Below are 13,972 nucleotides of genomic sequence, written 5' to 3'. Positions count from 1 at the left end.
TGCGAGAGGGAAGTGTAGGGAGAGTGAAGGGGAGCATGTGCGAAGGGGTGTGAGAGTGAAAGGGAGAGAGAGAACCACGGGGAGTGAGAACGATGAGGACTGGGAGCTATGGGGAGAGAGAGCCAAGGGTTGTGAGAAGCAGGGTAGCGAGAGCGAAGGGGAGAGAACGAAGGGGAGAGAGAGCGAAGGGGAGAGAGAGCGAAGGGGAGAGAGAGCAAAGGGGAGAGAGAGCAAAGGGGAGAGAAAGCGAATGGGAGAGAGCGAAGGGATGCGAGAGTGAAGGGGAGGAAGAGCGAAGGGTAGCATGAGCGAAGGGGAGTGAGAGTGAAAGGGAGAGAGATAGCCACGGGGAGCGTGAGCGATTGGGAGAGCGAGAGAAGGCGAGAGAGAGCCATGGGCTGTGAGAGCCACGGGGAGCGAGAGCGAAGGGGAGCAAGACCGATGGGGAGGGAGGACGAAGGGGAGGGAGAGCGCAGAGGAGCATGAGCAAAGGGGTGTGAGAGCGGAGTGAAGAGAGAGAGCCACGGGGATTGAAAGCGATGGGGCGCGGGAGCGAAGGGGAGAGAGAGCCAAGTGGAGAGTGAGCGAAGTGGAGAGAGAGCGTAAGGGAGAGAGAGCGTAGGATAGAGAGAGTGAAGGAGAGAGAGAGTGAAGGGGAGAGAGAGCGAAGGGGTGCAAGAGCAAAGGGGAGGTTGAGCGAAGGGGAGCATGAGCGAAGGGGAGTGAGAGCGAAAGGGAGAGAGAGAGCCACGGGGAGCGTGAGCGATGCGGAGAGGGATCAAAGGGGACAGAGGGCCACGGGATGTGAGAGCCACAGTGAGCGAGAGCGAAGGGGAGAGAGAGCGAATGGGTGATAGAGCGAAGGGGTTCGAGAGCGAAGTGGAGGGAGAGTGAAGGGGAGCATGTGCGAAGGGGTGTGAGAGCGAAAGGGAGAGAGAGAAAAACGGGCAGCGAGAACGACGAGGACTGGGAGCTATGGGGAGAGAGCCAAGGGTTGTGAGAAGCAGGAGAGCGAGAGCGAAGGGGAGAGAGAGCGAAGGGAGAGAGCGAAGGGGAGAGAGAGCGAAGGGGAGAGAGAGCGAAGGGGAGAGAGAGCGAAGGGGAGAGAGAGCGAAGGGGAGAGAGAGCGAAGGGGAGTGAGAGCGAAGGGGAGTGAGAGCGAAGGGGAGTGAGAGCGAAGGGGAGAGAGAGCGAAGGGGAGAGAGAGCGAAGGGGAGAGAGAGCGAAGGGGAGAGAGAGCGAAGGGGAGAGAGAGCGAAGGGGAGTGAGAGCGACGGTGTGAGAGAGAAAAGGGGAGAGAGAGCGAATGGGAGAGAGCGAAGGGGTGCGAGAGTGAAGGGGAGGGAGAGCGAAGGGTAGCATGAGTGAAGGGGAGTGAGAGCGAAAGAGAGAGAGATAGCCACGGGGAGGGTGAGCGAAGGCAAGTGCGAGCGAAGGCAAGAGAGAGCCATGGGCTGTGAGAGCCACAGGGAGCGAGACGAAGGGGAGCAACACCGATGGGGAGGGAGGACGAAGGGGAGGGAGAATGAAGGGGAGGGAGAACAAAAGGGAGGAGTGCGAAGGGGAGAGAGAGCGAAGGGGTGGGAGAGCGAAGGGGAGGGAGAGCGATGGGGAGTGAGGGCGAAGGGAAGAGAGAGAGCCACACGTTCGAGAGCGACGGGGAGTGGCAGCGAAGGGAGAGAGAGCCACGGGATGTGAGAGCCAAGGGGAGCGAGAGCGAAGGGGAGCAAGACCGATGGGGAGGGAGATCGAAGGGGCGGGAGAACGAAGGGGCGGGAGAACGAAGGGGAGGGAGAACAAAAGGGAGGAGTGCGAAGGGGAGAGAGAGCCAAGGGGAGTGAGAGCGAAGGAGAGAGAGAGCCAAGTGGAGAGTGAGCGAAGGGGAGAGAGAGCGTAGGGGAGAGAGAGCATAGGGTAGAGAGAGCATATGGTAGAGAGAGCGAAGGAGAGAGAGAGCGAAAGGGAGAGAGAGCGAAGGGGTGCGAGAGCAAAGGGGTGGGGGAGCAAAGGGGAGCATGAGCGAAGGGGAGTGAGAGCGAAAGGGAGAGAGAGAGCCACGGGGAGCGTGAGCGATGGGGAGAGGGATCGAAGGGGAGAGACGGCCACGGGATGTGAGAGCCACAGGGAGCGAGAGCGAAGGGTAGCAAGAGCAAGGGGGAGGGAGAACGAAGGGGAGGGAGAACAAAAGGGAGGAGAGCGAAGGGGAGAGAGAGCAAAGAGATGAGAGACCGATGGTGAGTGAGAGAGAAGGGGAGAGAGAGCGAAGGGGAGAGAGAGTGAAGTGGTGCGAGAATGAAGGGGTGAGAGCGTGAAGGACTGAGTGACTGAAGGGCAGAGAGAGCGAAGGGGTGAGAGAGCAAAGGGGAGAGAGAGCGAAGGGGTTGAAGAGTGAATGGGTTGAAGAGTGAAAGGGAGGGAGAGCGAAGGGGAGGGAGAGCAAAGGGGAGCATGAGCGAAGGGGAGTGAGAGCGAAGGGGAGCGAGAGCAGAGGGGAGAGAGAGCGAAGGGGACAGAGAGCGAAGGGGACAGAGAGCGAAGGGGAGAGAGAGCGAAGGGTGCGAGAGCGAAGGGCAGGGAGAGCGAAGGGCAGAGAGACTGAAGGGCAGAGGGAGAGACGGGGAGAGAGAGCGAAGTGGTGAGAGAGCGAAGGTGAGAGAGAACGAATGGGTGATAGATCGAAGGGATGCGAGAGTGAAGTGGAGGGAGAGCGAAGGGCAGAGAGACTGAAGGGCAGAGGGAGAGAAGGTGAGAGAGGGTGAAGTGGAGAGAGAGCGAAGGTGAGAGAGAACGAAGGCGAGAGAGAGCGAAGGGGAGAGAGAGCGAAGGGGAGAGAGAGCGAAGAGGAGAGAGAGCGAAGTGGAGAGAGAGCGAAGGGGAGAGAGAGCAAAGGTATGAGAGAGCAAAGGGGAGAGAGAGCGAATGGGAGAGAGCGAAGGGGTGCGAGAGTGAAGGGGAGGGAGAGCGAAGGGTAGCATGAGCGAAGGGGAGTGAAAGCGAAAGGGAGAGAGATAGCCACGGGGAGCGTGAGCGATGGAGAGAGCGAGCGAAGGCGAGAGAGAGCCATGGGCTTTGAGAGCCATGGGGCGCGAGAGCAAAGGGGTGCAAGACCGATGGGGAGGGAGAACGAAGGGGAGGGAGAACAAAAGGGAGGAGTGTGAAGGGGAGAGAGAGCGAAGGGGAGAGAGAGCGAAGGGGAGGGAGAGCGAAGGGGAGGGAGAGCGAAGGGGAGGGAGAGCCACAGGTTCGAGAGCGACGGGGAGTGGCAGCGAAGGGGAGAGAGAGCAACGGGATGTGAGAGCCAAAGGGAGCGAGTGCAAAGGGGAGCAAGACCGACGGGGAGGGAGATCGAAGGGGTGGGAGAACGAAGGGGAGGGAGAACAAAAGGGAGGAGTATGAAGGGGAGAGAGAGCAAAGGGGAGGGAGAGCAAAGGGGAGGGAGAGCGAAGGGGAGGGAGAGCGAAGGGGAGTGAGAGCGAAGGGAGGAGAGAGAGCCACGGGTTCGAGAGTGACGGGGACTGGGAGCGAAGGGGAGAGTCAGCGAAGGGGAGAGAGAGCGAAGGGGAGAGACAGCGAAGGGGAGATTGAGCGAAGGGGAGAGAGAGCGAAGGGGAGAGAGAGCAAAGGGGAGAGAGAGCGAAGGGGAGAGAGAGCGCAGGGGAGAGAGAGCGAAGGGGAGAGAGAGCGAAGGGGAGAGAGAGCGAAGGGGAGAGAGAGAGCGAATGGGTGATAGATCGAAGGGATGTGAGAGCGAAGTGGAGGGAGAGCGAAGGGCAGAGAGACTGAAGGGCAGAGGGAGAGAAGGGGAGAGAGGGTGAAGTGGAGAGAGAGCGAAGGTGAGAGAGAACGAAGGCGAGAGAGAGCGAAGGGGAGAGAGAGCGAAGGGGAGAGAGAGCGAAGGGGAGAGAGAGCGAAGGGGAGAGAGAGCGAAGGGGAGAGAGAGCGAAGGGGAGAGAGAGCGAAGGGGAGAGAGAGCGAAGGGAAGAGAGAGCGAAGGGGAGAGAGAGCGAAGGGGAGAGAGAGCGAATGGGTGATAGAGCGAAGGGGTGCGAGAGCGAAGTGGAGGGAGAGCGAAGGTGAGAGAGAACAAAGGCGAGAGAGAGCGAAGGGGAGTGAGAGCGACGGTATGAGAGAGCAAAGGGGAGAGAGAGCGAATGGGAGAGAGCGAAGGGGTGCGAGAGTGAAGGGGAGGGAGAGCGAAGGGTAGCATGAGTGAAGGGGAGTGAGAGCGAAAGGGAGAGAGATAGCCACGGGGAGCGTGAGCAATGGCAAGAGCGAGCAAAGGCGAGAGAGAGCCATGGGCTGTGAGAGCCACAGGGAGCAAGAGCGAAGGGGAGCAAGACCGATGGGGAGGGAGGACGAAGGGGAGGGAGAATGAAGGGGAGGGAGAACAAAAGGGAGGAGTGCGAAGGGGAGAGAGAGCGAAGGGGTGGGAGAGCGAAGGGGAGGGAGAGCGATGGGGAGTGAGGGCGAAGGGAAGAGAGAGAGCCACGCGTTCGAGAGCGACGGGGAGTGGCAGCGAAGGGAGAGAGAGCCACGGGATGTGAGAGCCAAGGGGAGCGAGAGCAAAGGGGAGCAAGACCGATGGGGAGGGAGATCGAAGGGGCGGGAGAACGAAGGGGAGGGAGAACAAAAGGGAGGAGTGCGAAGGGGAGAGAGAGCCAAGGGGAGTGAGAGCAAAGGGGAGAGAGAGCCAAGTGGAGAGAAAGCGAAGGGGACAGAGAGCGAATGGGTGATAGAGCGAAGGGGTGATAGAGCGAAGGGGTGCGAGAGCGAAGGGGTGCGAGAGCGAAGTGGAGGGAGAGCGAAGGTGAGAGAGAACGAAGGCGAGAGAGAGCAAACGGGAGAGAGAGCGAATGGGAGAGAGCGAAGGGGTGCGAGAGTGAAGGGGAGGGAGAGCGAAGGGTAGCATGAGCGAAGGGGAGTGAGAGCGAAAGGGAGAGAGATAGCCACGGGGAGCGTGAGCGATGGGGAGAGCGAGCGAAGGCGAGAGAGAGCCATGGGCTGTGAGAGCCATGGGGCGCGAGAGCGAAGGTGTGCATGACCGATGGGGAGGGAGAACGAAGGGGAGGGAGAACAAAAGGGAGGAGTGTGAAGGGGAGGGAGAGTGAAGGGGAGGGAGGGCCACGGGTTCGAGAGCGATCGGGAGTGGCAGCGAAGGGGAGAGAGAGCAATGGGATGTGAGAGCCAAAGGGAGCGAGTGCGAAGGGGAGCAAGACCGACGGGGAGGGAGATCGAAGGGGCGGGAGAACGAAGGGGAGGGAGAACAAAAGGGAGGAGTGTGAAGGGGAGAGAGAGCGAAGGGGAGGGAGAGCGAAGGGGAGGGAGAGCGAAGGGGAGTGAGAGCGAAGGGAAGAGAGAGAGCCACGCGTTCGAGAGCGACGGGGAATGGGAGCGAAGGGGAGAGAGAGCCAAGTGGAAAGTCAGCGAAGGGGAGAGAGAGCGTAGGGGAGAGAGAGCATAGGGTAGAGAGAGCATAGGGTAGAGAGAGCGAAGGAGAGAGAGCGAAGGAGAGAGAGAGCGAAGGGGAGAGAGCGAAGGGGAGAGAGAGCGAAGGGGAGAGAGAGCGAAGGGGAGAGAGAGCAAAGGGGTGGGGGAGCGAAGGGGAGCATGAGCGAAGGGGAGTGAGAGCGAAAGGGAGAGAGCCACGGGGAGCGTGAGCGATGGGGAGAGGGATCGAAGGGGAGAGAGGGACACGGGATGTGAGAGCCACAGGGAGCGAGAGCGAAGGGTAGCAAGAGCAAGGGGGAGGGAGAACGAAGGGGAGGGAGAACAAAAGGGAGGGAGAACAAAAGGGAGGAGAGCGAAGGGGATCATGAGCGAAGGGGAGTGAGAGCAAAAGGGAGAAAGAGAGCCATGGGGAGCGAGAGAGACGGGGTGAGTGAGCGAAGTGGAGAGAGAGCCACGGGCTTTGAGAGCCATGGGGAGCGAGAGCAAAGGGGAGCAAGACCGACGGGGAGGGAGAACGAAGGGGAGGGAGAAGGAAGGGGAGGGAGATCAAAAGGGAGGAGAGTGAAGGGGAGAGAAAGCAAAGGGTTGAGAGAGCGAAGGGGAGGGAGAGCGAAGGGTAGCATGAGCGAAGGGGTCTGAGAGCGAAGGGAAGATAGAGTGCCACCGGGAATGAAAGTGATGGGGAGTGGGAGCAAAGGGCAGAGAGAGCCACGGGTTGTGAGAGCCATGGGGAGCGAGAGCGAAGGGGAGAGAGATCCAAGTGGAGAGTGAGCGAAGAGGAGAGAGAGCGTAGGGGGGAGAGAGCGTAGGTTAGAGAGAGCGAAGGAGAGAGAGAGCGAAGGGGAGAGAGAGCGAAGGGGTGCGAGAGCGAAGGGGAGGCGGAGCGAAGGGGACCATGAGCGAAGGGGAGTGAGAGCGAAAGGGAGAGAGAGAGCCACGGGGAGCGTGAGCGATGGGGAGAGGGATAAAAGGGGAGAGAGGGCCACGGGATGTGAGAGCCACAGGGAGCGAGAGGGAAGGGTAGAAAGAGCGACGGGGAGGGAGAACGAAAGGGAGGGAGAACAAAAGGGAGGAGAGTGAAGGGGAGAGAGAGCAACGAGGTGGGAGATCGATGGTGAGTGAGAGAGAAGCGGAGAGAGAGCGAAGGGGAGAGAGAGTGAAGGGGTGCAAGAATGAAGGGGCAAGAGAGCGAAGGGCAGAGAGACTGAAGGGCAGAGAGAGCGAAGTGGAGAGAGAGCGAAGGGGAGACAGAGCGAAGGGGAGACAGAGCAAAGGGGAGAGTGAGAGAAGGGGAGAGAGAGCGAAGGGGAGAGAGAGCGACGGGGTGCGAGAGCGATGTGGAGGGAGTGCGAAGGGGAGCAAGAGCGAAGGGGAATGAGAGCGAAGGGGAGCAAGAGCAAAGGGGAGAGAGAGCAAAGGGGAGAGAGAACCAAGGGTGCGAGAGCAAAGTGGAGGGAGAGCGAAGGGCAGAGAGACCGAAGGGCAGAGGGAGAGAAGGGGAGAGAGAGCGAATGGGTGATAGAGCCAAGGGGTGCGAGAGCGAAGTGGAGGGAGAGCGAAGGGGAGCATGTGCGTAGGGGTGTGAGAGCGAAAGGGAGAGAGAGAACCACGGGGTGCGAGAGCGACGAGGACTGGGAGCGAAGGGGAAAGAGAGCCAAGGGTTTTGAGAAGCAGGGGAGCGAGAGCGGAGGGGAGAGAACGAAGGGGAGAGAGAGCGAAGGGGAGCATGAGCAAAGGGGAATGTGAGCAAAAGGGAGAGAGAGAGCCACGGGGAGCGTGAGCGATGGGGAGAGGGAGCGAAGGCGAGAGAGAGCCACGGGCTGTGAGAGCCACGGGCTGTTAGAGCCACGGGGAGAGAGAGCAAAGGGGAGCAAGACAGACGGGGAAGGAGATCAAAAGGGCGGGAGAACAAAAGGGAGGAGTGCGATGGGGAGACGGAGCGAAGGGGAGGGAGAGCAAAGGGGAGGGAGAGCGAAGGGGAGGGAGAGCGAAGGGGAGGGAGAGAGCCACGGGTTCAAGAGCGACAGGGAGTGGCAGCGAAGGGGAGAGAGAGCAACGGAATGTGAGAGCCAAGGGGAGCGAGAGCAAAGGGGAGCAAGAACAACGGGGAAGGAGATCGAAAGGGCGGGAGAACGAAGGGGAGGGAGAACAAAAGGGAGGCGTGCGAAGGGGAGAGAGAGCGAAGGGGAGGGAGAGCGAAGGGGAGGGAGAGCGAAGGGGAGTGAGAGCGAAGGAAAGAGAGAGAGCCATGGGTTCGGGAGCGACGAGGAGTGGGAGCGAAGGGGAGAGAGAGCCACGGGATGTGAGAGCCACGGGGAGCGAGACCGAAGGGGAGAGAGAGCCAAGTGGAGAGTCAGCGAAGGGGAGAGAGAGCATAGGGGAGAGAGAGCGTAGGGTAGAGAGAGCGAAGGAGAGAGAGAGCGAAGGGGAGAGAGAGAGAAGGGGTGCGAGAGCGAAGGGGAAGGGGAGCGAAGGGGAGCATGAGCGAAGTGGAGTGAGAGCGAAAGGGAGAGACAGAGCCTCGGGGAGCGTGAGCGATGGGGAGAGGCAGTGAAGGCGAGAGAGAGCCACGGGCTGTGAGAGCCACGGGGAGCGAGAGCGAAGGGGAGCAAGACCGATGGGGAGGGAGGACGAAGGGGAGGGAGAACGAAGGGGAGAAAGAACAAAAGGGAGGAGTGCGAAGGGGAGAGAGAGTGAAGGGGAGGGAGAGTGAAGGGGAGGGAGAGCTAAGGGAAGAGAGAGAGCCACGGGTTCGAGAGCAACGGGGAGTGGCAGCGAAGGGGAGAGAGAGCCGCAGGATGTGAGAGCCAAGGGGAGCGAGAGCGAAGGGGAGCAAGACCGACAGGGAGGGAGATCGAAGGGGCGGGAGAACGAAGGGGAGGGAGAACAAAAGGGAGGAGTGCGAAGGGGAGAGAGAGCGAAGGGGAGGGAGAGCGAAGGGGAGGGAGAGCGAAGGGGAGGGAGAGCGAAGGGGAGTGAGAGCGAAGGGGAGTGAGAGCGAAGGGAAGAGAGAGAGCCACGGGGTCGTGCGCCACGGGGAGCGTGAGCGATGGGGAGAGGGATCGAAGGGGACACAGGGCCTCGGGATGTGAGAGCCACAGGGAGCGAGAGCGAAGGGTAGCAAGAGCGACGGGGATGGAGAACAAAGGGGAGGGAGAACAAAAGGGAGGAGAGTGAAAGGTGAGAGAGGGCAAAGAGGTGAGAGATCGATGGTGAGTGAGAGAGACGGGGAGAGAGAGTGAAGGGGAGAGAGAGTGAAGGGGGGTGAGAATGAAGGGGCAAGAGAGCGAAGGGCAGAGAGACTGAAGGGCAGAGAGAGCGAAGTGGAGAGAGAGCGAAGGGGAGACAGAGCGAAGGGGAGACAGAGCAAAGGGGAGAGTGAGAGAAGGGGAGAGAGAGCGAAGGGGAGAGAGAGCGACGGGGTGCGAGAGCGATGTGGAGGGAGTGCGAAGGGGAGCAAGAGCGAAGGGGAATGAGAGCGAAGGGGAGCAAGAGCAAAGGGGAGAGAGAGCAAAGGGGAGAGAGAACCAAGGGTGCGAGAGCAAAGTGGAGGGAGAGCGAAGGGCAGAGAGACCGAAGGGCAGAGGGAGAGAAGGGGAGAGAGAGCGAATGGGTGATAGAGCCAAGGGGTGCGAGAGCGAAGTGGAGGGAGAGCGAAGGGGAGCATGTGCATAGGGGTGTGAGAGCGAAAGGGAGAGAGAGAACCACGGGGTGCGAGAGCGACGAGGACTGGGAGCGAAGGGGAAAGAGAGCCAAGGGTTGTGAGAAGCAGGGGAGCGAGAGCGGAGGGGAGAGAACGAAGGGGAGAGAGAGCGAAGGGGAGCATGAGCAAAGGGGAATGTGAGCAAAAGGGAGAGAGAGAGCCACGGGAAGCGTGAGCGATGGGGAGAGGGAGCGAAGGCGAGAGAGAGCCACGGGCTGTGAGAGCCACGGGGAGAGAGAGCAAAGGGGAGCAAGACAGACGGGGAAGGAGATCAAAAGGGCGGGAGAACAAAAGGGAGGAGTGCGATGGGGAGACGGAGCGAAGGGGAGGGAGAGCAAAGGGGAGGGAGAGCGAAGGGGAGGGAGAGCGAAGGGGAGGGAGAGAGCCACGGGTTCAAGAGCGACAGGGAGTGGCAGCGAAGGGGAGAGAGAGCCACGGAATGTGAGAGCCAAGGGGAGCGAGAGCAAAGGGGAGCAAGAACAACGGGGAAGGAGATCGAAAGGGCGGGAGAACGAAGGGGAGGGAGAACAAAAGGGAGGCGTGCGAAGGGGAGAGAGAGCGAAGGGGAGGGAGAGCCACGGGATGTGAGAGCCACGGGGAGCGAGACCGAAGGGGAGAGAGAGCCAAGTGGAGAGTCAGCGAAGGGGAGAGAGAGCATAGGGGAGAGAGAGCGTAGGGTAGAGAGAGCGAAGGAGAGAGAGAGCGAAGGGGAGAGAGAGAGAAGGGGTGCGAGAGCGAAGGGGAAGGGGAGCGAAGGGGAGCATGAGCGAAGTGGAGTGAGAGCGAAAGGGAGAGACAGAGCCTCGGGGAGCGTGAGCGATGGGGAGAGGCAGTGAAGGCGAGAGAGAGCCACGGGCTGTGAGAGCCACGGGGAGCGAGAGCGAAGGGGAGCAAGACCGATGGGGAGGGAGGACGAAGGGGAGGGAGAACGAAGGGGAGGGAGAACGAAGGGGAGAAAGAACAAAAGGGAGGAGTGCGAAGGGGAGAGAGAGTGAAGGGGAGGGAGAGTGAAGGGGAGGGAGAGCTAAGGGAAGAGAGAGAGCCACGGGTTCGAGAGCAACGGGGAGTGGCAGCGAAGGGGAGAGAGAGCCGCAGGATGTGAGAGCCAAGGGGAGCGAGAGCGAAGGGGAGCAAGACCGACAGGGAGGGAGATCGAAGGGGCGGGAGAACGAAGGGGAGGGAGAACAAAAGGGAGGAGTGCGAAGGGGAGAGAGAGCGAAGGGGAGGGAGAGCGAAGGGGAGGGAGAGCGAAGGGGAGTGAGAGCGAAGGGGAGTGAGAGCGAAGGGAAGAGAGAGAGCCACGGGGTCGTGCGCCACGGGGAGCGTGAGCGATGGGGAGAGGGATCGAAGGGGACACAGGGCCTCGGGATGTGAGAGCCACAGGGAGCGAGAGCGAAGGGTAGCAAGAGCGACGGGGATGGAGAACAAAGGGGAGGGAGAACAAAAGGGAGGAGAGTGAAGGTGAGAGAGGGCAAAGAGGTGAGAGATCGATGGTGAGTGAGAGAGACGGGGAGAGAGAGTGAAGGGGAGAGAGAGTGAAGGGGGGTGAGAATGAAGGTGCGAGAGAGCGAAGGCAGAGAGACTGAAGGGCAGAGAAAGCGAAGGGGAGAGAGAGCAAAGGGGAGAGAGAGCGAAGGGGAGAGAGAGCGAAGGGGAGAGAGAGCGAAGGGGAGAGAGAGCGAAGGGGAGAGAGAGCGAAGGGGAGAGAGAGCGAAGGGGAGAGAGAGCAACGCGGTGCGAGACCGAACGGGAGAGAGCGAAGAGGAGCATGAGCGAAGGGGTGTGAGAGCGAAAGGGAGAGAGATAGCCACAGGGAGCATGAGCGAAGGGGAGTGAGAGTGAAAGGGAGAGAGAGAGCCACGGGGAGCGTGAGCAATGGGGAGAGGGAGCGAAGGCGAGAGAGAGTCACGGTCTGCGAGAGCCACGGGGAGTGAGAGCGAAGGGGAGCAAGACCGACGGGGTGGGAGGACGAAGGGGCGGGCGAATGAAGGGGAGGGAGAACAAAAGTGAGGAGTGCGAAGGGGAGAGAGAGCGAAGGGGAGGGAGAGCGAAGGGGAGGGAGAGCAAAGGGGAGGGAGAGCGAAGGGGAGTGAGAGCGAAGGGAAGAGAGCAAGCCACGGTTTCGAGAGCGATGGGGAGTGGCAGGGAATGGGAGAGAGAGACACGGGATGTGAGAGACAAGGGAGCGACAGCGAAGGGGAGCAAGACCGACGGGAAGGGAGATCGAAGGGGCGGGAGAACGAACGGGAGCAAAAACAAAAGGGAGGAGTGCGAAGGGGAGAGAGAGTGAAGGGGAGGGAGAGCGAAGGGGAGTGAGAGCGAAGGGAAGAGAGAGAGCCATGGGTTCAAGAGCGACGGGGAGTGGGAGTGAAGGGGAGAGAGAACGAAAGGGAGAGAGAGAGCCACGGGGAGTGTGAGCGATGGGGAGAGGGATCGAAGTGGAGAGAGGGCCACGGGATGTGAGAGCCACAGGGAGTGAGTGTGAAGGGTAGCAAGAGCTACAGGGAGGGAGAACGAAGGGGAGGGAGAACAAAAGGGAGGAGAGCGAAGGGGAGAGCGAGCAATGAGGTGAGAGTTCGATGGTGAGTGAGAGAGAAGGGGAGAGAGAGAGAAGAGGAGAGAGAGTGAAGGGGTGCGAGAATGAAGGGGTGAGAGAGCAAAGGGCAGAGAGACTGAAGGGCAGAGAGAGCGAAGGGGAGAGAGAGCGAAGGGGAGAGAGAGCGAAGGGGAGAGAGAGCGAAGGGGAGAGAGAGCGAAGGGGAGAGAGAGCGAGGGGGAGAGACAGTAAAGGGGAGAGAGCGTGAAGCGGAAGGAGTGCGAAGGGGAGCAAGAGTGAAGGGGATTGAGAGCGAAGGGGAGCGAGAGCGAAGGGGAGCGAGAGCGAAGGTGAGGGAGAGCGAAGGTGAGGGAGAGCGAAGGTGAGGGAGAGCGAAGGTGAGGGAGAGCGAAGGTGAGGGAGAGCGAAGGTGAGGGAGAGCGAAGGTGAGGGAGAGCGAACGGGAGAGAGAGCGAAGGGGAGAGAGAACGAAGGGTGCGAGAGCGAAGTGGAGGGAGAGCGATGGGCAGAGAGACTGAAGGGCAGAGGGAGAGAAGGGGAGAGAGAGCGAAGTGGAGAGAGTGCGAAGGTGAGAGAGAACGAAGGGGAGAGAGAGCGAAGGGGAGAAAGAGCGAAGATGAGAAAGAGCGAAGGGGAGAGAGAGCGAATGTGTGATAGAGCGAAGGGGTGCTAGAGCGAAGTGGAGGGAGAGCGAAGGGGAGCATGTGCGAAGGGGTGTGAGAGCGAAAGGGAGAGAGAACCACGGGAAGCGAGAACGACGAGGACTGGGAGCGAAGGGGAGAGAGAGCCAAGGGTTGTGAGAAGGAGGGGAGAGAGCGAAGGAGTGCGAGAGTGAAGGGGAGGGAGAGCGAAGGGTAGCATGAGCGACGGGGAGTGAGAGCGAAAGGGAGAGAGTTGCCACAGGGACCGTGAGAGATGGGGAGAGCGAGTGAAGGCGAGAGAGAGCCATGGGCTGTGAGAGCCATGGGGAGCGAGAGCGAAGCGGAGCAAGACCGATGGGGAGGGAGGACGAAGGGGAGGGAGAATGAAGGGTAGGGAGAACAAAAGGGAGGAGTGCGAAGGGGAGGGAGAGCGAAGGGGAGGGAGAGCGAAGGGGAGGGAGAGCGAAGGGGAGGGAGAGCGAAGGGGAGGGAGAGCGAAGGGGAGGGAGAGCGATGGGGAGGGAGAGCGAAGGGGGGAGAGAGCGAAGGGGGGAGAGAGCGAAGGGGGGAGAGAGCGAACGGGAGAGAGAGCGAATGGGAGAGAGATCGAACGGGAGGGAGAGCGAAGGGGAGAGAGCGAAGGGGAGGGAGAGCGAATGGGAGAGAGAGCGAACGGGAGAGAGCGCGAACGGGAGAGAGCGCGAACAGGAGAGAGAGCGAAGGGGAGAGAGCGAAGGGGAGGGAGAGCGAAGGGGAGCATGAGCGAAGGGGTGTGAAAGCGAAAGGGAGAGAGATAGCCACGGGGAGCATGAGCGAAGGGGAGTGAGAGTGAAAGGGAGAGAGAGAGCCACGGGGAGCATGAGCGATGGGGAGAGGGAGCGAAGGCGAGAGAGAGTCACGGGCTGTGAGAGCCACAGGGAGCGAGGGCGAAGGGGAGCAAGACCGACGGGGTGGGAGGACGAAGGGGCGGGTGAACGAAGGGGAGGGAGAACAAAAGTGAGGAGTGCGAAGGGGAGAGAGACCGAAGGGGAGGGAGAGCGAAGGGGAGGGAGAGCAAAGGGGAGGGAGAGCAAAGGGGAGGGAGAGCGAAGGGGAGTGAGAGCGAAGGGAAGAGAGAGCGAAGGGAAGAGAGAGAGCCACGGTTTCGAGAGCGACGGGGAGTGGCAGCGAAGGGGAGAGAGAGACACGGGATGTGCGAGACAAGGGGAGCGACAGCGAAGGGGAGCAAGACCGACGGGGAGGGAGATTGAAGGGGCGGGAGAACGAACGGGAGGGAGAACAAAAGGGAGGCGTGCGAAGGGGAGAGAGAGCGAAGGGGAGGGAGAGCGAAGGGGAGGGAGAGCGAAGGGGAGTGAGAGCGAAGGGGAGTGAGAGCAAAGGGAAGAGAGAGAGCCATGGGTTCAAGAGCGACGGGGAGTGGGAGCGAAGGGGAGAGAGAGCCACGGGATGTGAGAGCCACGGCGAGCGAGAGCCAAGAAGAGAGAGAGCCAAGTGGAGAGTGAGCGAAGGGGAGAGACAGCGTAGGGGAGAGACAGCGTAGGGGAGAGAGAGCGTAGGGGAGAGAGAGCGTAGGGTAGAGAGAGCGAAGCAGAGAGAGAGCGAAGGGGAGAGAGAGAGAAGGGG

The sequence above is a fragment of the Carcharodon carcharias genome, chromosome 4 (genome assembly GCF_017639515.1).
Source record: "Carcharodon carcharias isolate sCarCar2 chromosome 4, sCarCar2.pri, whole genome shotgun sequence".
NCBI lineage: Eukaryota > Metazoa > Chordata > Chondrichthyes > Lamniformes > Lamnidae > Carcharodon > Carcharodon carcharias.
Note: the sequence above shows the minus strand (reverse complement) of the source record.